General features: G+C 34.9%; 1 pseudogene; it reads right to left on the bottom strand.

The window, feature by feature from the left end:
- Positions 1–753: 753 nt before the first annotated feature.
- On the bottom strand, positions 754–9,155 carry LOC149549708 (mitogen-activated protein kinase kinase kinase YODA-like; annotated as a pseudogene).
- Positions 9,156–23,244: the final 14,089 nt, after the last annotated feature.

Here is a 23,244-nt window from a genome sequence, read left to right as displayed (position 1 = left end):
ATTAATGTTGCCTCAAAATAACCAATATTTAAGATAATTATATGAGAGCTTCTAAAAGAAGAATGATTTTTCACCACCCACACCGCCCAATTAGCAAAAGGAAATTCAATGTAATAATGTGATCAAATGTATATAGAATGGAAATCTCTCCAGACTAAAGGTAGGCTTACGGGTTACAACAAAAAGAACCTAATGCCCATACTTATTCTCGATATGGTAGAATGAGTTGCAATCAACTCTGTCGCTCTGATAATAAAACTTCCTGGAACAAACTAAATTACTCAGAAGTTTCACAGACATCAGATTTGATAGCTGTATAACTATTATTTAAAAGGAAAAGCTTAGAATGCTCCAACAACAAAATTTACATTATCTTCATATTGATTGGTATCCATGTACATTTAAATGAAGCACAAAAAATGAAATTGGTACATATAAGAACTTCTAAAGCTGAAATGTATACATTGAGCACCAATATAATTCTAACAACCAATTCCAATGGCACACCCCCAACATCACTTGAGGAAAGGCAACAAACAATTGAGTACGCATACATCATAGAATTAGGAATTAAATTGCAATACAATAGTCCCATAGAAGAACAACCATGCACTGAGTCGTGTCAACGAACCTAGAAATTCCTTGTGACAGTGGCAACGCAGCAGATACAACATTCAGTTGATTTGAGAATCCATTTGCTGAAGGGTTCACTGGCTGGCCTTGACTCTGATTTGTCTGATACTATGGTACACATTATGACCTTTTCTGCTCCTGATTCTTGGGCTTTTCACCTGAAGGTGAACTTCCTAGAAGTCTTTGAGAAGCACTAGGTGAAGGCTGAACCTTTTTTGCTTGAGGATAATAATTGTTTTGCCTGTGCTGAGGATATCTATTTGGGTAGGAACCATTTGTCACTGTTGCCCATTGCTGAAGCTTTTGGAGAACTTCTTTTACAAGAGGAGGTGGACGAGGCATCTTTTGGTGCCTATATCGACAATCAGCTCCATTTGGACAGATACCATGTTTATACCTATTAAACAGTAAAATTAAACATTCATTTAGTACTATTATCATTTAGGTTCCAAATATATGACAGAAAAATCTTAATCACTAGCATGAATGTAAGAAATATTCTTGATCAATGATTGGAATCATAGCACAATCAAAGACCAAAATGGTAATTCAATATATTGTACACAATTATTTCTTAATCAGTCCTTTCTTGTAATTATCTCTGACAAAATAGGATAAGCCATATTCTTCAATAAGACACTAGCAAAAAACTGATATAAAATTTAACGAAATACTCAAAATAAATTATCAGCACATCTAATGATCTGTTGGTAAAAGCTATGAGTGCTAATCATAAAACGTGCTACCACATAGCTAGTTTATTGAGTACAGAACAAAAGTTTAGATTAGAAGCTAAGATTGTTTGAACAGAGCTATATCAATTTAGGTCCATAGTTTACAAACACATAAAGTTCTTTCTGGAGGTGTGATTTTTCCTGCCAGAGACTCATGGATCAAATCAGTGGAAGAAATTCACAATTTTCTCAGTGGGAATCAACAAATTTTGCCAACTTATCTCATGGTAAATAGCACCACAAATCTACAAAAAAAAACAATTTTTTGGTTCTTTTCATATTTGCTAGATGTAAACGAAATAGGTCAAATTCACTGATGACTGCTTGGAGATGTATTTTGAAAACTTAATCAATGGTTGGTGTACATTTGTATTTAATTTTCCTCTCATTTACATTGTTTAGATACCAGACCCTGAAAATTGAAAATGTTGCTGTTAAACAGCTAAAAAATCTGGCATTATCATCAATCTGGCATTGGAAGGGCAAGGTAATAGCACCACAAATTTGGCATTATCATCAATGAGCGTGATCTAAAATTTTGATAGTAAAATTGGAAGTGTGTTGTTATTCTCAAGAGCTTCTTTCAACGCAATCTTGTGGTTCATAAAAAGTCCATTTTCAACTATTGATGATTGACATTAACAGTAATGTTCCTTGACAAAAAAATTGGGCATTAGCTTCAATGGAGGGATAAGGTCCCATTGACAAAAATACTTGGCATTAGCATCAATGAAGAGGAAAAATGATAAAGGGGGCAGAAAAACCAAAGCAAATAAATGATAACCGATTAAAAGAGAACAGGAGATTATAAAAAGAAAAATCAAAGAACAAGAAAAGTGGTAAAATACTAAAACATGATATGGTGGGGAAATAATAAGGAGATTGCTATGTTGCAAATAATACACTAGAACAAAATGTAAAAATAAATAATGGAAACATAAACTAACAAGATTGAGATTACAAAATGGATATAAAGACTGAGATTACATGATGGAGATATAGATGATTTCTCTTTTTAGTTCAGTATACATGCACAATAAATGATTTCTTCTCTTCATATCCTCTTCATAAATTTTTTTACAACATTTACCATTCTTTTAACATATTTTATATTCCCACTCTTCCTTAATTGGTTATCAGCTATTTCCTTAGGTTTCTGTGGTTCCACCACTCATTTAGCATCTTGTGTATACATATGGCTTTTTTTGGCAACCTTTTTATCATAGTCTTTTCATAATGATAGATTACAAAGTGTGAGGTAAAAGTTGATAGTAAATTTTCAAGTGCATGGTTACTTTCCATCTATTACCATTTTTTGGTTTTCTTAATTGAGAGCTTTCCATACCCAAGTCATTTTTGCAACCTCATTCACAAGCACAAGTCTAAGATAATCTCTTCAGCTAAGAGTGAGAGATTGAACAAAAGCAATTATTCCAACATTTTCCTTTTAAGCTTTAGAGCCTAAGAGTTAAGGATTCAAATGTACCCATTTCACAAAAGTTTACCTTTTAGACTAAGGGCCTAAGAGTAAAGGATTGAAAAGTACCAATTCTACCAAAGTTGCCTAGGGAATGATCCCAGCCTCATCCCTTATTGCATTGAGGGCCTCATATGTGATATTTGACCTCTACTAAGCTCATTCCCAACCATTCGACTTCAATAACAAGAAAAGGCCTTTTGACATCTATTACCAAGAATAATAAACCTTTTTGAACAGTTCATAGGATATGCTGAGAAGATAATGGGTGCAAAACTACTGAACAATTATCTAATTCATACTATTAAGATCTTGTTAGAATAAGAGTGAAATCGAACTCAAAATATCAAATTGTGAACTGGGAACAAATTTCAAGAACCATATTTTAAAAAGACCAAAAGCAAAGTTACCTCAAGATATAAAGATTCAAAAACTTCTATCAAGATGTTTATGGAAGAAAAATTAACAAGGAATCTAAACAACAATCAACTCATTTTTTAATAGAGACCCTCAATCAACAAAAGAAAAAAAGAAAAAACAAAGCAAACTTCTAACACAACTAACTCCTCTTTGAAAAATAACATCTTTTTCAAGCAAAGAAGACCATGAAGTACTCTTTAGCCATAATGGACATGTCAGCAGAGCCCAATGGCTTCTTGTATTTTCCTAATCAGACTTTACAAAGCTTGAGCCATCAAAATAATTGGGCATGAGCATCTTTATGTAAAACCCCATTGCCATTCTGGGATCCAAATTTGTACTCCAAAATCTACTTTGGAAGTGGAAGCCTAACCCTGACAGACTTACTATGGGATTTCTATAGAGTTGAAAGGTGGAGATCACTACTTAATATATAGGCATGATATATTTGAAAAGAAAAAATCCTTAGAAAATAAAATTATTTTTAGCTCTCGAATGAAAGATGACCATAAACTACACCTCAGGCATTATTGGTAACAACATTAGATGCTCAATGCACTACCATGAACCTACAAGTAAATGCTGTTTTCCTGAGAAATTAGAGCCTTTTGTGTACATATTCCAAAAGAAAATGAATTTTTCTCAAGCTAAGCATCTTTATATAGAACACAATTACCATTCTGGCCAAGAACTTTGGCAGGGCCACATTTTTCCCAGTACGGTGTTTCAGGAACCTCCACTATCATCTCTCAAAACCTTAACAGTATTCTGTGTACCGGTTTCCTTCATTAATGACATAGGCTTTCATGATGAGAGTATTGCCTCTCTTCACCAGAGATCAGCTAAACTAAAATGGCAGAGGATGATACATGGATATGCAATAGGAGAGATACATGGATGTGCATACATTGATGTTAAGTAAATTCAAGCTACAAGTGTGCTTGTGTCCATAATTTCTATCAAATTTGGATCACTAATTTCCACATTTTCAACATATAGCACATTCAAAATAAGGATTGAATAGTAGACCATAAATAGTCATTGTTAGAAATAGGGAATACTTGGGGGTGAATCAGTACTCTGCTAACTTTTGCCCAACTATAGATACCGTTAACAATCTCTATACATGCATATCACACAAACCCTTGATCCATCAATTGAATGCTACTAGAGCACATTGTTTGTGTATTATAAACTTGCATATATTAAACATGTGTAAAATAAAAACCATATGTAAAACCTCCTAAAAAGAAAGTGTTAAGTTATTCTGGCACTTTTTACATGTGTTTACACATGCAAATTGTTTTGAAAACCACATCATTATCAACTTTAGTTATAAAAGACTCCAAAGTGTTGATTTTGAATGCATATACATGTGTGTTTCCCATTTAAAACCTCTTCTTAGTAACTAAGAAGACTAAGTGTCAATTTTACATACAAAAACAAATGCAAAGTGCTTCAAAAAGCATGCCTTTATGACTTTATACCATGCATTTTGAACTCTAAAGGTAAAGTGGTGATTTTTGGAGCAAATTTGTGTGTATTGCTTCAACAAAAATGCATCATTATTCCTTGCATAGAACTATTTGGATGCAAACAGCTTGGGTGATGATATTGATTGCATTTGCATGGTTTCAATACTAGCATTTTGGTGAATACAAACCGTCTAGGGCATTATAGGGCCAAAAATACAAGCAATTTCGCACAAATTGTGATGCGACCATTGCATGAGTTCTAAAAAAGCTCATAGGCATTGTACTATTTACACATACAAGATATCCAAACCAAAGCATCAAATTATACGATAAACACAACATATAATTGTATATAATTTTTTAGAACTTTAGAAGAAAACTTCACCCTACTTTAAATTTTCAGAACAATAACTTCAAGCTATAGACTTGTTACTCTAAATGTTTGTTACTATGTGTATAGTTTGTTCATTACCTTAACTAAAACAGTTACAAATGCCTTGTTACCTTCTTTAAAACAATTGCAATTTCCTCGTCATAATCAAGACTTGATGCTAGATGCAGATCCTTGGAAACTTCTTCCCAATTACCAAGCATTGCTCTTGCCATTCCTCATGCTTTATGGCCTTTGGCAAAGTTTGGGTTAATCTATACTTGATAATTCCAAACAATAGTCATTTAATTTTTTTTAAAGCAATTAAAAGTAGACTAGTACAAAAAGAAATTGAACCATATATTAAGAATATGCAGTATGTAATGTGGACATACCAAAATAGAAAATGTATCATATTCTAATAAACAGAACTCTACTATTATAAACATTGGATTAGATTGTTTGAAGTAATAAAAGCACATTCCCCTAGACTTTAATATGGTTTGGAGGCAAAACCAAGGAATGGTGAAGTGCATTAATGCCTTAACAAAGTGATAGGATGAAAAAAAAAATTCATAAGCCTTATTAAAAAGTTGTACAAGCATTAATAGTAGCATTAGCATCCCGAATGGCTGCATTGGGCTTCCTCATCTTAACATATACACCAGCTGCAAAATCATTATGTTGCCTTTGCGAATAGGCACAAAATTGAAGAACATGCAATGAATAAGGCCTTTGGAGTGGCTCAAATATATTTATATCTTACAGAAATGATGGAAGAATCAAGAACTTAAGATATCTGGTATACCTGCCAGAATTAAAATACACCTCTACATCGGAATGGCAAAGGCCTGGGCAACATTATTATATAAACTTTTATCAATAGGTCTAAACTTGAAGAGTGAGTAAATCAGGATGCTTTTGGAATGGTTCTTAATTTATCTAGATGTGATCTTAATTATGTTAGTGTAACAAACAAGAACCAAGAATGCATACTCAAAAATTGTGCATAGATAACCTTTTAAGTAGGTTTCAAGCATGAATAAAGAGAACCGTGGCATAAAATTGTTGTCTTAATTTATTTTTATAGGTTATCTAGTCCTTAAATCCTTCTATGAGAGAATAGTCTGTATGCATTGGTATATGGTTGCAATGTCTTTGAGGGGTTCTCCAATTAAGTGATTTGAAATCATGATGCATTCTTATAGCAATTATCTTTTGCCCAAAAGATGAATCCTTATGTGACATGTGATAAAGCCTCAAACCTACATTGTATGAGGGATATGCTTCAAAATATAATCAAGTAGCATCTAAAATGCCAGTTTTCCCATTTAGGTATGACAAGTAGATATAGGTCTTTTGGCAAAGGTAGACTACTTATTGCAGCATATGTTCCTAACATCCTATCAAGTTGGTTACAACTTGTGAGCACTCTAATTAAGTTGCCATACTTAAATGTATCCATGTCATTCATTATTGATCAGATGAACAAATATAAGCCTAATATTTGACTAGCTGCTCTAATTGAGATTTAAGTTTGTAAATTGTTTGCTTCAAAAAACTAATCTATAAAAATACACACACAAATCTTTCAAAAACTTGTCAAATTGGTTGAAGCATCTGAAATTTGCAAGGCTTGAATATAGATTATAATTACCTCATCTTCACCAAAAGAATGTTTGTGTTGATTAGCAAGGCTATCTGAAAGATTTGTAGGAATTGCATTCTTTGTAGATACTAAGATCAGCTTAGTCAGCCTCTGGATTCTACTCATAAGTGCTACCTTAGCTTGCTTCTCTTCTTCTAACCTTGATTGCATTTTGACTTGGCCAGCTTCAAGTTGTTCACAGTGTACAACTCTCAGACTCATTAACAATAGAGTATAACTACCTAAAAGGCTAAATATATATAGGTACAATGAGATAATTCACTGTCTTCCAAATTTCTTCACTATATGAGTCATGAATAAGAACTTCAAAATAGATTAATTGTAAAATTAGTTAAATGGAGGAACATTCACACTAAGGACCCAAAATTTTGCCCAAAAAAAAGGTAGGAAGTTATCTGCAGAAAATCCTGTATCATACAATGCAAACTATTTTGTCCAGAGGATAGCAGGGGTTATCAAGGAAAACAGAGGATGAAATAGCTATGAATGCTCATTTACAATATCAATTTGAAATCTTGAATAGATAGAGAGAAAAAAAAGGTTTATAGGAATCTCCAGGCTGAAATGCAGTGAAAGAAAACTACAGTCATTAATCAAATATGTTTAATGACTTTTGAGTTTTATGATAGGTTAGATCTCTTTAGATAGAAATTCAGACAAATTGTGAAATTCATGCAAATCAATTGATGATAATTTTGCAAACCTATCTACCCCTCCAAATAAAGCTAGACTTAGTACAATTAACAAGAAAATTATATTGTTCAATAACATGTGTGATCAACAAATTAATAGGCAAAACACTATACAGATCATGAGTAATCAGTTTGCAAAAATGATTGAATAGTAGAGACATACTTGTTAAGACCAGCATAAACATGTCCAAATGTTCCCCTTCCAAAAAGTTTTCCTTTCTTCCAGCGTGATCTAGGGCTTAAAGGATTGTCAGCCCTTCCAGGACTTCAAGGAGCTGCAGAAGATGAGGAAGATGTTGAGCCAGAAGCAGCAAAGGGTGATGAGTTTGAAATAGATAGTGGTGGTAGTGGCAACCGATGCCCATGGTGTTGACCTTCTTCTAACCAGCTAGTTGGGGATTCAGGACTTGGTCCAAGAGCATGAGGATGCAAAGGAGTAACAGCCCCACTCTGAACTCTTGAGCTTGGACCACTTGTCATTCTCGGACTCGAAATAGGTGAACACTTTGGGTTTCCCCTGCTCTGCTACCAAAAGGGTTGTCCTGCCATATCTCCAACCATAGAATTATGCCCTAAATTATAACCTGAACCAGGACTAGAACAATGACCTGACCAAAATAAAGTCATCTTAGGATAAGGTTTTGTTGCCCAGAAAGCATTGCTTTGTGATTGTTCAGAAGAAACATATGCTTGCATTGGACTCCTTGAAGGACTTGATATGGAACTTTCTGGTGCACTTGCTAGTATTCCATTAACTAGAATTTGCAGATGTGGTGGAGCATCTCTATTACTCAACATAAAATTTTTGGGTATGTTTGAGTGATTATTGTGGTGGGAAAGCGGACTACCAGGTCTCAGAAGATCCTTTCCTGAATTTTTCCTCCTGAGCTTAGGAGATTGTGCTACATTCATCACACTTCAATTTGTACATAACAAAAGGATGTGTTAGTATAGGGAAATAGCCTTCCAAAAAAAGTGTATTTCAATCACATTTGAACAATAGTGCAAAATATTACATAAGATACATGTTAAAAGATGAGAACAAAATAGCTAAAATGAGATTAAGATACCAATATAATTTATGTTGGGCTATGAAGGAGAACTTCCCTCGAACAACCAAAACCATTTGCTAGGACTCTACCAGAGAGGTCTAAACTACAATGATTACAATTTGCATTTAATGGCCCATTGTCTTGTTGTAGATGTGCAGTTTCAAAACTAACTACAGAACTCACACTAGAAACAGGTGACGATGATAAACCTCCATCCAAATCTATGGCATCCAGCTTGTTTAATATGAAATCAGGTGAAGGAAGTGGCAAACCAGGAGATGACCTCCCAGATATATTCCCCAATGGTTGAGGCACATTGATCCCAGACTCTGAATGACCCAATATTGATGGCACTGTAGATGGGAGAGGAAGCAGTTTTCCATTTGGCCTCTCAGCAAAACTCTGGCACCATGAAATAGGGTTGGAAGGTGATGGTGACCTGGAGTCTACCTGGAGTCCAAACCCATTCTCAGAAGCTGTATCAAGACTGTCTCTTTGAGAGCCTCCTAAAGACTTGAAGCTTCCCTTATCATCTAACAAAAACTTGAATTTTTGAAAACCATCAAATATATTATCTTTACTTCCTTTCTTCTTCACTTCTTTCGAAGAAGGTTTCCTCCACCATGATGGCATATTTCTAGTCTCCAAGATTACAGGCCAAATGCCAATGTAATTTATTTGTACAACTTTAAACTTGGAACCTGACTTAGGCGTTCCTCACATCATAACATCATCAATAAATAGTTTTTCCAGTACAGAGAGAACCACATTTACAAATTTTAGGCAGTGTAGAGAAAGCATCTCAACAAGAAAGAACTAATCAAAATGTCAAATGACAATTTCTGAGAATGTTAAATTACACTCTCTCAATGAAAAGAGAGACATTTCCACAAAGATGATATTGTGGTCAGAACTTAAGCAGATGAAGGCCAAATTCTAAAATAGATTAACTTTGATTTTCTCATCCTCCAAGCTTTCTTGGAAAGTAATGCAAGCAAAAAAAACCTGCAAGGAAAGTTGGGTATAAGAAGATTATATACTTATAGATTCCTAAACATTGAAAAATAAAATATTAAAGCATAGAACATAGGGTGAACAGCTACAAAAGAAAATAGTTAAAAAGCCTCTCATAAACAAGTGGTCGTATTTCTTATGTCGTCAATATTTTTTTAAGCAATTAAAACACGGATGCCAAGTATATCACATGTATATTGACTTTTCTCATGATGAACAAAAAAATTCTCTTTACAAATATAAACAATTGGAACTAAATGTTAACATTCATAAGCAAAACAAGCTGAAGAAGTTTTACTGCGACCAAAGAAAATGCATAAAATTTTGTATACTACATCCCTAACAATGCTAACACACATGTAGATCAAATGACAAAAACACGTGAATTTACATCATTTTCTTCAATAAATGAAACACAATTTATAATCATTGGCTACCATTAAAAAAAACATTCAAATTGGATCACAGAAATGTAACTCAAAAATGCAATACACAAGACATCCCAATGTCAGGGAGAAAGTAACAAATTGGTTAGAGGAAAGGACCTCTTGCCTTAATGTCATAAGCTCCTCCTGACTAGTTGTCACAATAATACCCCTCCTTAATTGAACAAGTTCATCCTTTAAACTCAAAATTTCATTTTGGTACTTTTTTCACATATTTTACTCATTAGTTTGTTGTTTAGCCAATACTCACCAAAGGGACACAGTTTTTTTCCAAACTTCTCTTACATATTTAGTTTTATTCCCGAACTTCTCACATATTTTTCTCATTAGTTTGTTGTTTAGCCAATACTCCCTTAGTTTTTTTCAAACTTCTCTCACATATTTTACTCATTAGTTTGTTGTTTAGCCAATACTCCCTTAGGTTTTTTTCAAACTTCTCTTACCAAAGGGACACTAGTTTTTTTTTTGAACTTCTCTCACATATTTTGCCAATACTCCCTTCACACATCTCTCAAGTCCCTTTAACATGAATTTTAAAGTTTCTTTCCACCATCATATGGCCGATCTATGTGACTATAGCATCCTTGGCTGACATGATAGTGTAAAATTTCACTAACTATGGTCTCATCTTTTCTTGTGTCCTACTGATCAAGAAAAGGAGAGAAATAGATACAAGCATAAGCTTATTCTATGGCCAAGGCCTCCAATATGGATAGGGAAACCTCCTCATTGTGACCCTTATCTCCTATTCAACTAGCTCCAGTAACAACAATCCAACTAATTCTCTTTTGTCTACACTTCACCAAATAGTTGGTTTGATTCGGTTCTACCTATCTTTTACTTAAATAGCTATATATCATATTTTAAAGTAATTTAATATAACAAATACACTACTACACTGTTTTATCACAAGAGGGACATTTATACCATGGTCCATCAAGAAATCCATGTTATTGACTATTGCTGAAACAAATTTGGTGACAACATCGCTAAAATAAGTCTTCAATTTGTACTAATAAAATAACTGAGATTCAATAAGGACAGGTCTTTATGTGGCTAAGAAGTCATTTGTAACTGGTATCCCTAAATATTTGCTTTTTCTACTCTTTAAAAAGTATTCATCTTAGATTTGTATTAATGGAAGGCAAATGTTAAAGGTAAAAGAAAATATTGTAGAGCCTATGTACCATAACCTTAATCATACGATGAATATGTGTTTCATTTAGGGTTTAATTGATGAATCCCAATACTTCCCCTCATAAGTATTGAATCTCTTGCTACTGCTATTTTTTTTCCAGCAGGCTTTGCTAGTTTTTTATTGCTACTTCCAGCAGTTATACTGCCATGATGCTTGATTGTATTAGTGTTTTATAATTGTATATAGATCATTTCATCTAATTAGAAAACTAAATTATATTTCTTAGCTTTTGAATGTGTTAGATTATTGCAATTTATGTGGCATTTCTGATGCATTGATTAAAGCCATAGCCAAATGTCATCAGCCATCAGTAATTATCTCCGTTGAATATCAAGAAAAGTTACAATTGCTTCTGCAGCTTATGATGAAAAATTTTCAACAAATAAATAACAGAGACAACACTTACTACCAAAGTTGGATTGGTTTAGCTTACTACTCTGTCTCTAAATCTCAGTTGAGCTTACAACTTTGCATTCAAAAACAACTATTCATTTACAAACAAATTTTTAGCTTGCTTACATTTGACTTCTAAACGGTATGGAAATTTACAGCATTTATAATTGTAATAACTAATTATACAAGTACAGTTTCTAATTAGTACCAAAGCTGGTTAACAATGAAAAACATAATATGACACAATGTTTAGCCATAATTATGTTGGGTTCATTGAAATGAGGATTCGATTCCCAATGTCCTTGTATGATGTCAATGAGTGAATATTATTCTAAAATGAACTGGTACAAGAATATTTCAAGAACAAACTAGCTGATGCCATACTTGGACATAAAAAGAACTTAATTGAAATGGGTATTTGCCACACAATCAAAATTTCAAGGAAGAGAAAACATACATAAAATGGGCTCTTGCCCTGCATTATCATTATTTTATTTACAAACACAACACAGTCTACATAGTGATAATACACACTAATAATACATACGTATTTAGAGAAGTACAATCCTTGACTCAAAACAAAACTAAGGCTCACCAAATGTGTACAATCTGCAGTCCACACTATAAAAATAGGAGAGCAACCCAGTTCAGCAGGATAGCAATTAGCTAGTGGCCTAACAACTGGTTGAATTTATTCATCTTCTAAGTGCAGCTAGTAATTTTCCATCTGTACCTGAATAATTTTTTATAAAAAGTATCAGTTTTTCTAACTAGAAAACTACAAATTCTATGAAATAAGGAGTGTTTATAGAATAAATGAGAATGAGGCAATGATAGTAAAAGACCATTAAATAGGATTGTACACTTTAGGACCATGGATTTTATATTCATATCTTAAATTGTAATTAATATGAACAATAAACATATCCTATCACTATGAGACAAAATAATACAACTACAATTTTACTGATCCTAGTCTTAATGAATGAATTAAAAAGCTAAAAATTAAGTAGTTTCCATGCTATTTCTTCCTAGAGAAAGTATCCATTAAGCAGTTATTCAAATGAAATTCGATAAATACAAATAATTCAAACATACCAAATCTAAAGTTGTATCTAGACATAAGTTGTTTATTAACCATTATGATCCCCACAGAGCTAATTACCTTCATTGCCCAAACTCCAACATTTGATAAGGATGCTTTTTTCTCTGAAGCCATACTAAAAACAAACAAGAGCGAATCTTTGTTCTTCTACTCCTAGCTTAGATCTACACTCTCCTGACGTTGAATAATAGTACAAGAAAACACCTGCATATGATAAGTCTTTATTGATGCTACTTCTCATGATCATTTGACCTGAAAGTGAAGATTAACCTGAAAAAGTTGATGCATATGGAGTTGCAGGAGGAGCCGATGTGACTTAGGCGTGAAACACTCCTGCACGTCTTCATATTTCTAGTCATCTTTTTCCAAAATAAAAGGATCATGTGAGCTTGTGATTGTGTTTGACATTAGACAATAGCCCTACCCTCTGCAAAAAACAAAAACCCAAATGAACCCATGCGTGAAAGATTCACTGAGAAATGTTTTTGTTTTTTTAAAAAAAAATTTCAAAATTTCAACCCCCACCCCCATGTTGGTCAAAATTTCGACCAACACGGGGCTCACATGTAAAAAATACAAATTTTTGCCTTAAGATTCCGACCAACCTAAAGTTATTTAGTTGATGGTCAAAAATTGAAGTTAAATGTAGTAGTGAATGTATTCAATAACTTGATGCTAGAGTACACTAGGAGTGCCTGAATATAAAGGCCTCAGGAGAGCTTCTAGAATGCATAGAAGTTAGCACCACGAAGTGTCATACAACCAAGCACATGTCCACTAGATATGTATTATCCTCGATTAAACACGAAAGTAAGTGCAGTGATGAGAGGATAAGTCTACAAGGGTGGGACACGCAAAATAGTGTTGTAGACACCATGTGCTCAAATAGAGTTGCATACTCCTATGTTGTCAACATGAAAACTCAAAAGGTGTGCAAACTCCTAAGTGTCTCATAAATAAAAATAATTAAATAATGCATTAACCTAAGTAAACTTAAGTAAGTGTAAATAGTAAAGTACTTATTTACACCAACCACCCCCCTTAAGTGCAAGTTAGGGAAATGCCGTTAAGCTTACGATCTAGGATGAAGATGCATAATGGGTCCTGGCTACTAGGCCATATTAGGTACCCAAGTACATAATGAAGATGCAATCTCCCATAAAGCAGGGAAAGAGGGAAAAATTCATGGGAAAAACCCTCCCCCAAAAAGAGAGATAGAGAAGGATGCATCAATGGATGGAGTAATCAAGACCCCCCCATTACGACATACATCTAGTATATACAAAAGAGAATAAGAGAAGAAAGAGAGACAGAATAGGCTCCCCCCCCCCCAAAAGAAGAATGCCAACAAGTGAAAGCTACTCCAATGAAGAAGCTAGTCCATGAATGCAAAATAGTGTTCCTCCCCTTAGGAAGAAACAATGCCAAAGGTATAGTCTTGAAGATGTATGGTGGCCCTGAAACCTACTCAAGTATCCCTGTACTGATGCAGAAGTTCACCCCTTCCAACTATGCTGAAAAGAATGAGTGCAGATCTGGCAAGGATGATTGCTAAACCTATTCCACTGAACCATTTGTCTCCTCAAGTGACAAAGAGACCTCCACTAATTGTTGTTCATAAGTATCCATAATCATGCCAACCTATGAAGATTGATCATGCAGAGAATGGACATGAGGGTTTGAGTGAGCCCTCACAACAACTGTAGAAGAATCATCCTCAATGAGAAGATATAAGTCCTCAAGATTGTCTCCCTAAGTCAAGTGAAGCTGGAGCTGGAAGACGAGATGTACCATGTTGAGATGGACCTTTCACTATGGAAATGTAAGCACATGGATTGGACTGATGTGACCTCTCACTACAACTGTCGATAGAACCCCATATGTCTGAACCTATTGAAGCACTATCACTGGTGTCACTATCAGTTTCCACTATGTATGATGTGCAGAGAGGAGTAGAAGACAAGCTCAGTGAACTTTCCTCAAAGTGAACATCCTTCTCCACAAAAATCTAATGTGTCTCAGGATCTAGAAGTCTTTATGCCTTCACATTGTCTTCATAACCAATGAAGGTACAAGGCTGAGATGTTTATGCCTTACGACCCTTGGAAGATCTATTTGCCCATGCAAGACAATCGAAGACTCTGAAGTCTATCACAATAGGTTTTCTTCTGCACCATGCCTCAAAAGGAGCTTTTCCATCTAAGGCTGGATGAGGAGAATGATTAAGAATGTGACTGGCACTAGAGATTGCTTTGACTTCTAATGATGGATTGAGAGACTTGGCATGAATCATGCAACTTGCCATAAACTTAAGAGTTCTAATCCTCAATGTTGCAACATCTTTCTTGTGTGGATTGAATGCTGAAGGAGTCTGAAGATCAATTCTCTCATGTCTGCAAAAGTCCTTAAGTCTTCTGTTCACATCCATGTTTCCATTGTCCATTCGGAGTACTTTGATGGCCTTTCTAGATTTTCATTCTACATGAGCCTTGGAGTCTAGAAATGCATCCAAAACTTCATTCTTACTATGCAAAAAGTAGACCCAAGTGAACCTTGAAAAGTCATCAACAAAAGTGAGTATGTAGCGACCCTGGCTGAATGCAAAAGGACCTGCTAATACCATGTGAACCATTTGAAGAAAACTTGTTTCTCTAAAAGACTTCCCTCTTTGTAACTTCCCCTTTGGATGCATATCCACTGAATCTGATGAACATTTACCCTTAGAAAAGTTGATTTGAGGTAGACCTTTGACCATTTGGTATGTGCAAAGTTGCTAAAGATAGCGGTAGTCAAGGTGACCAAACCGGTCATGCCATAAGTTGATGTTTGAATTAGAGTGAGTTAACAAGCCTTGAGAAGAACTCTTAGGCACAAAATGGGAGAAAGAATAAAGCCTCTTGTCGTCATTGACTTTCCCCACTGCTACCATTGAATCATCTTTTAGACTTTGCACCATCACTGAATCAAGAAGGAACTCAACCTTATGACCATCTCCAAGGTGAGTGATTTGGTAAACTAATAGGCAATTAGAGCTTAGATTGGGAACATAGAGAACATCTTTAAATTCCCCATCTTCCATTTCTACATGTCCTTTCCCTTCAACTTCCATCTTAGCATCATCTCCTATGAAGATGTGTGGTACCTGTGATTGCTTCAATGAAAAAAAGTCTTCCCTTGAAGAACCCATATGGTAAGAGGCACCTGAGTCAAATATCCATTTTGAAGAGGAATTTTTGTTGGCCATAAGTGATTGACCTTTACCCTTTGAAGAGTTAGGAGTAGAATCCGTGGAAGTACCTGGCACTTGAATCTTATTCTTCTTGAGTAGATTTTCTAACTCATCGATTCTTTTTTTTTTGCAATGATGCTCGTCATGATTTGGCTTTTTGCAATATGCACAAAAGAGTTTTTCCTTCTTTTCATTAGTTCCTGTCTTGTTTGAAGAAGAATGGCCTTGTTGAGAGGAGTCATGTTGTGTCTCAGATTGTGTTTTCTGCTTCCACTGCTTCTTGTTGTTGTTGCTTTTTTCCCCCTTGACTAGATTTCTGACCATCACTAGCCACTAATGCTTTGGTCTTAGATGACTTGAGAAGTCCAAAATCCACCAAGTGAGATTGTTCAACAATCAAAATGTCTGCAAATCCATCAAAGGAAGGTTTTTGGTAAGTAGATCCCATGGTCAACTTGTGAGTATTAAAACTTGAAACAAAGTTAGCGTACTCAAAACGTAGCTTCTTCAAGATGTGATGTATCAACCTATCATCCTTCATGGGATTTCCACAATCTTTAAAAAGTTCCCTATACTCATTGACTTTGATGATATAATCCTAAATTGCATCATAATTCTTAGGACCTAAGAGAAGTAGATCATCCTCAATCTGAAATCCCTTTTCTTCATCCACTTTACCATACAACTATTCAAGTTTATCCCAAGCTTCCTTAGATTCTGAACAATTTTTAATGTGGAAGAGAAGATCGCTATGTACACAACTCCTGATAACACCTAAAGCTTGTTGGTCTTGAATTTGCCAATTAATGAGTTCTTTAGCATTAGTAGAATGGGTAATTGTACCATCAACATATAAACTATATCCTTTTTTCATTAATCTACTCCATGCAATATCTTTCCATGTAGAATAGTTGCATGAAGTTAAAGGAGGACATTTAAAACCCATGATGTAGAAATGAAAAGAGCACAATAGAGAGACATAAAAACATAGTACACCCCCCCCCCCCCCCTTTTTAACTCAATCAAAAGATCCCCCCAAAAAAGATGCTTTTGGCAATTTATAAGTAGTGCGTTTACAATGGGCCACTTGTCAAAATGAACAAAGTGGACTTTCTAATGTGGCTTTTACAACTACCTTATGAGGCTGAAATCTATCACTTAAGCACTGTAGCCTAGTTTTACAACAATTCTAAAAAGGAATCAAAGCTTTACAATGCTAAAGAAGGCCTAATTCTGAAAGTGAGAAATTGATCCACACAACCCTAGAATTTGACTTTGGATCTAGAAAGTAGATGAAAAAATACACACTTTCAAAAACAATGGCACCTAAAAAAGTGACTAGATGTGCTCGTACAGAGCTTCTGAAGTTGTAAAATGTAGGATTATGCAGGTACAGTCACCAAAAAATACAATTTCTACAAAATCTATGCACCAAAACTAGAAAACAACACCACCACTAGAAAATTCAAGAAATTCTACCTGATTTCAAAAAAAATTGCACTTGAATTTGAGTCCGGATGTCCACGTTATGAGCTCGCAAAGTCAGGCTGCCAAATTGAAAAGCAATCTGAAGAGGGGTCTGGAAGGAAATTGTGAGTCTAAATTTGATGGTCATACAGTCATCAATGAAGTTGTAAAATTCCCTAGAATGACGTCCATACGAGCATCAAATTTAACCTCGAGAAATGATGACATCAGCAAAAATTGACGCCATGTGCTAATGTGGCACTTCTATACTGTATGGAATCGTACAAATGTACGAAAATTTTTTGCATGGTAGAATGACATGTCAAAGCTGACTGGGTAGGTGATTCTTGCACCACTTAAGCAGGATGACAGGTCAGCATTGACTGGTATGCTAACGGGATGAGTTCCACTGTGGGATGGTCGACGTACAGTACACGTGGGTGTGTCTATAAACGTCGCATGTCAAGGCAAGATGCATAGATTACGATAGATTTTGTCGTGTGGACGGCTCAAAGAAAGCCACGTGGATAGAGTGGTTGCTGCAAACTACACCGAGTGCCATAATTTCTCGCATGGTGGCCGGAGGTTAAATAGCAGCCATTGAAATTTGTTGCTGATGCCGGAGTTCATCGATGTTTGTCCCACACTCGTTGGGATAACGCGATATGCATTAGTTAAAATAGACAATGCTCACTTTCATAACTAAACTAAGATGCTGGTAAGAGGTGGTCGACCGATTATTTCCTGCGTTAGTTGGTGCACAGTGTTTACCATCGGCTTGGATCTGCCAGGTCGTCGAATATACCTCTAGAATTTATGAGCTCGCCTAAATTTTCTGGTTCGACTGACGGTGCAAACTAAAAATAAGGTCACCAATAATGCCCTGCAACCAAATAAATATATCATCCAAATGACAGATTCGAGGTGTCACTGCCTGGGTCTGTTAAATTTTTTTTTCTCTATTGTGTGTCTGAAAATTTGCATAGAAATATGACAAAAATGTAAGAAATAACAGAGAAATAACATATCCAAATTAAAATTAAATCACATATCTGAAAAATGATGACCATACCCATACTGCAAATAAAGGCCTCTGATTTCCGATTTGCAAAAAAAATTTTCCTCAGGGTCAACTTTGGGCCAAGGTAAGTGTGCTTATAGTTGATTTTTACTGGTTCAGTGTTTTGGATGCAATGGAGAGGTCAGATTTGGTGTTGGATGCTCTCAATTTCTACAACACTCTAAATTTAGGCTGAGGTGATGAAGCAAGAAAGAGGTCTTGAATGGCTTGTGATGAGAAAGTCTCCAAGTTGCTTTGATACCATGTAAGAATTTGCCTAAGAGCAAAATTCACCCAGGAACTAAGAACTCAAACACAAGCACAATTGTAGACCAAAAATGGAGAGAGTATGATCAAAACAACAATGTATTCAATAACTTGATGTTAGAATACACTAGGAGTGCCTGAATATAAAGGCCTCAGGAGAGCTTCTAGAATGCATAGAAGTTAGCACCATGAAGTGTCATACAACCAAGCACATGTCCACCAGATATGAATTATCCTCCATTAAGCAATAAAGTAAGTGTGGTGATGAGAGGATAAGTCTACAAGGATGGGACACGTAAAATAGTGTTGTAGACACCATGTGCTCAAATAGAGTTGTGTACTCCTGTGTTGTCAACAAGATAACTCAAAAGGTGTGCAAACTCCTAAGTGTCTCATAAATAAAAATAATAAAATAATGCAATATAATTAAATAATGCATAACCTAAGTAAACTTAAGTAAGTGTAAATAGTAAAGTACTTATTTACACCAACGGTTTCCTAAGCTGATATAGAAGAATCTCAAAGGATATTAAAGATAAGAATGAATCTTTTGCATTACCTATGCAATCTGCATGTAGCCAATAAGAAAAATAGAGAAGGTATGTAACCAATGAGAAAAGTGCATGAATTGAGTGGGAAATAAAGATTTAATATGGATTGTAGATTCATATCTAATCCTAAGTCTTTGAAATCTTTAAAAGGAGGATGAAACCCCACTGAATAAGTGGATGAGAGAAGTGTATGGGTGAACTGTAGTGAAATTCATAGGGAAGTGTGAAAAGACTTAGTGAGGAATAGAGCAGCATTGGAGTATTTAGTTGATCAAGAACAGAGTATCATAAATTTGAAGGGTTACATATCAGATCAAGCAAGGATCAGGTCAATCAAAGGAGAACAAGGATCTAAAATTAGCAATTGGAGATTGCAAGTAATTAGGTCAAAGACTTTCTAATACTCTCTAGCAATTGTATTGGTTAATGGAAATCCTATGGACTTAGGTTGGCCTAGCAGCCATTTGTAAATCCTTTAATAGGGTGGCATTCCAAGTGAATGTACTAACATCCTTTAATCAGGCCTACTTTTAGTAGGGTAGTGAAATCCTTTAACTAGGTCACTTTTAATAGAGTGTAAAGTCCTTAACAAGATAGGCCTTTCACAGGGTAGACCATTGAAAGTGGTCAAACACTTTAACCTTGAATAATCACACATTGCTATAGTGATATTTTGTGGGTGTCATCCCCACCCCAATTTTACCTTCTCATTTTTGGAGAGTTTCTGGGTTACCAAATTTTTGTGTTGTCTATTTTCATGCATGTCTTTACTTTCAAGTTCATTAGATAGATTGAATGCATGTGAATGGTTTTTAGTTAAAATAATTTAAAAGGATTAAAAGTTAGTTACTTCTTATTCACCCCCAACACCCCCCCGCTCCTCCTCCTCAAAGTAAGTCTTCCCACTTGTTAATTTCAAAAATTGGTATCAAAGCTAAGTTCTCTTAAGAAGGAGCCTTACAGCTTCGAGAAAAGATCTAAAAATGGAAGTCTACAAACTTGGGAAGATCATAGAAAATCAGGCAATTGACATACAACTTTCTTTACATGCTTTGGAAGAAGTTAGAGGAGAACTGTGGAAATCCTCAAAGAGAAGAAAATGGATTGCCATAGTTGAGAATGACACATAGTACAAGGAGATTGATACCTCAAATTTTCTTTTAAATCGAGATTCCAAAGAGTTTGATGTAGAAATAGAAGACCTGATGGAGAATAATAGAGTTCAAGTAGAAGAAATCAAAATACTCAAGCTTGAACAAGAATCACAAGCCATGATGCTTTGCGAGGTAACTGAGCAAAAGAAAAGAGCCATTAAAGACAAGACTATGCTAGAAGATGACAAGAGAAATCTTACCAATAGACTAGAGGAAAAAATAATTAAGTTTGAAAGAATCTCTAGATAACCTGTACCTAGATACTTTAAGCCAGATGATGAGTGCACATCATGAGATGAATATGAAGGATATTGAGATCTCTACACTAAAGATGCAAAATGAATAATTGCAAAATGACCTAAAAAGAGTGAAGGAAATTGTAGAAAGCTTCAACAAACCCAATGAGTCCATCAAAGACTTTAAGTAACTACTGAAATCACCTAGGACAAGAAATGACACTTTAGGATTTGGTTAAACTTGCACTGAAGAAGGATTGTCCTCCAAGACTACAAAAGAAAGGAGTAACAAAGTTAAGAACACTAAACCTACTTGTCATTTATGTGGTAAAAAGGGATATACTTCTAATGTATGTAGGAGAAAGAATGCCCATAAGCATGACAAACCTAAGAATACAAGTTATCGTCATAAGTGCAAAAACCAAGGGCATCAAGCATATAATTGTAGAACTAGAACTTTCAAAACACCAAGATTTGAAGGTCACTACTAAAATTGTAATAAGTATGGACATAGAGCTTTTGAGTGTAGATCAAAGCCTAAATGGACACCTAATCAGCTTGCAAAGGGAAACAACCATGGACATCACTACAATTGGGACTACAACACCAGGTATCATTATCATTACTATTAAGAATATGGACACATTCTTGAAAATTGCATAACGACACATTTTAGAGGGAATTATAATAGATGGTTGAGCCAAACCACATGTTTCAATTGCTTGAAGACTGGTCATATCAATAGAAATTGCCCAAAAAAATCAAAGGCACCCAAGTCAAAAGTCGAAAAAGGAAAAGAGAAGGTAGATGTTGAACACATCAAAGGAGAAATGAACAAGACATGGAAGAAGAAAGATGAGGTTAGCACATCAAATGAAGGGATCACTTCACCTAATAGGTCAAGTGATTACACTTCATCAAACTAAGCAAGTGAAGGCATAAGGGACTGATTTACAAAGCTTTATCATATATCAGTTCCTAAATAAGATAATATTGAAATGAAGAGATCAACATGATTAGAGATCCAAAGTTAAAATTCAAGTTTTCACCAGTGTTGTTGAGCTATCCTTGGATGTTGAGTGAATGCTAGTATATGTCGAGTGATTGGTCATAGTCAAGTTGGCAATGGGAGTCGAGTAAAGAGGAAATCTAGTTGGATTTGAGTGATGGAAAGTTGATGGAAGCTGAGTTATGCTAAAATCCTTAAGGAGCTAAGTGTACAGTTGTATATGCACTAACCATTTAATGCTATGTTTTGAAGAGTATAAGGTCAATTTTATGATCATTTCTCATCATTCAAACATAGAACAAGAATGAAAAGAGCACAGAAGTGATTGAAAAACAATAATTGAAGCTTTTGCACATATTTTGACAAAGATCAAGCACCATTTTCATCAATCTAAGGTATTCCTCAAGTGCCAAGTTGTGCAGTTATAGAGTTTGACATCTTTTGAAACCCTATATTTGCAATATAGCCTCAAGTTCTAAAAACCCTAAGGAAAAGGAAGACTTTGAGAGTTGGCAATTAGGTTAAACAACTAGATTTTAGGTTGACTCTAGAAGTTGCATATAAGAATGAACTTGTTGGTGCACTATCCATTATTTCACCCAAAGTTGTAATGGTGCAAGATGTTAGGAAATGTTACAATTACAAGGTAGGAGCAATAGGAGACTTGGATATTTATCAAGCATATGATAAACTGTGTGAAAATGGAGTGTTAAAGGAAGAATTTTAGGTAGTTGAAAGAAAGGGCTTAACCCGTGCCCTAGTTTTTCCCACAGTTTTCAAAATAGAATGGATAATAATTGTTCTAAGTAGGATACATAATTGTTGTTTATGGCTAGAAGGAGGACCTATCAAGATAACAAAGAGAACCATGCATAGGGTTATAGGTTTTCCAACCCTAGATCAGTATAAGACCCTATAAAGTGATTCCAAGGAAGCTATTGAAAAGAACACCGGAGAAAATGAAACAAAAGGGGCATGACTATTGATACAATAACAAACCCCCTTCTGGAATTTGTAGTAAGAATCATATCTCACAAATTCTATCAATCAAGTAGATTGAATAGTGTTCCATTCATTGTTGTAGATGTGGCTTACAAAATTATCAAGAAGGATCACAAATATGATCTAGAAAAATTGTTATTACAACAGATCATGGAAAATCAAGGAGCAATAAGAAGAACAAAAGGTGCTTAGTGTAAGTTTCGATCAGTTTTGATCTATATATTTTTCTATATTCTAAAAGAATTTCCTTCTTTTGGAAAAATAGATTGGAAATTAGATAAGTCATCTATTACTTAAATCAATGTGTACATTGAGCAAATGGGAGACAACTTTGAGTCTGTAATGACTAGTTACTTTGAGGGTTTCAAGAAATCCATGAAGCAAAGACTAAGGATACCAGTTTCCCTAAAGGAACAACAGATCAATGATATTTGTTTCTTAGTTGATCTTGATTATACTTGTATCCAAGCAATAGTTCCAAGGGTTAGATGGCTAAAACCATTAGGATATGAGATTAACATTGATGAGGCATCAGTAGTAATCTCAACATTTCTCATAGAGGAAATTGATAAGAGTGCCCAACCTTTTGGA

The sequence above is a fragment of the Cupressus sempervirens genome, chromosome 7 (genome assembly GCF_028749045.1).
Source record: "Cupressus sempervirens isolate cs-2001-9-10 chromosome 7, ASM2874904v1, whole genome shotgun sequence".
Taxonomy (NCBI): domain Eukaryota; kingdom Viridiplantae; phylum Streptophyta; class Pinopsida; order Cupressales; family Cupressaceae; genus Cupressus; species Cupressus sempervirens.
Note: the sequence above shows the minus strand (reverse complement) of the source record. Positions and strands in the feature narration are given on the sequence as shown.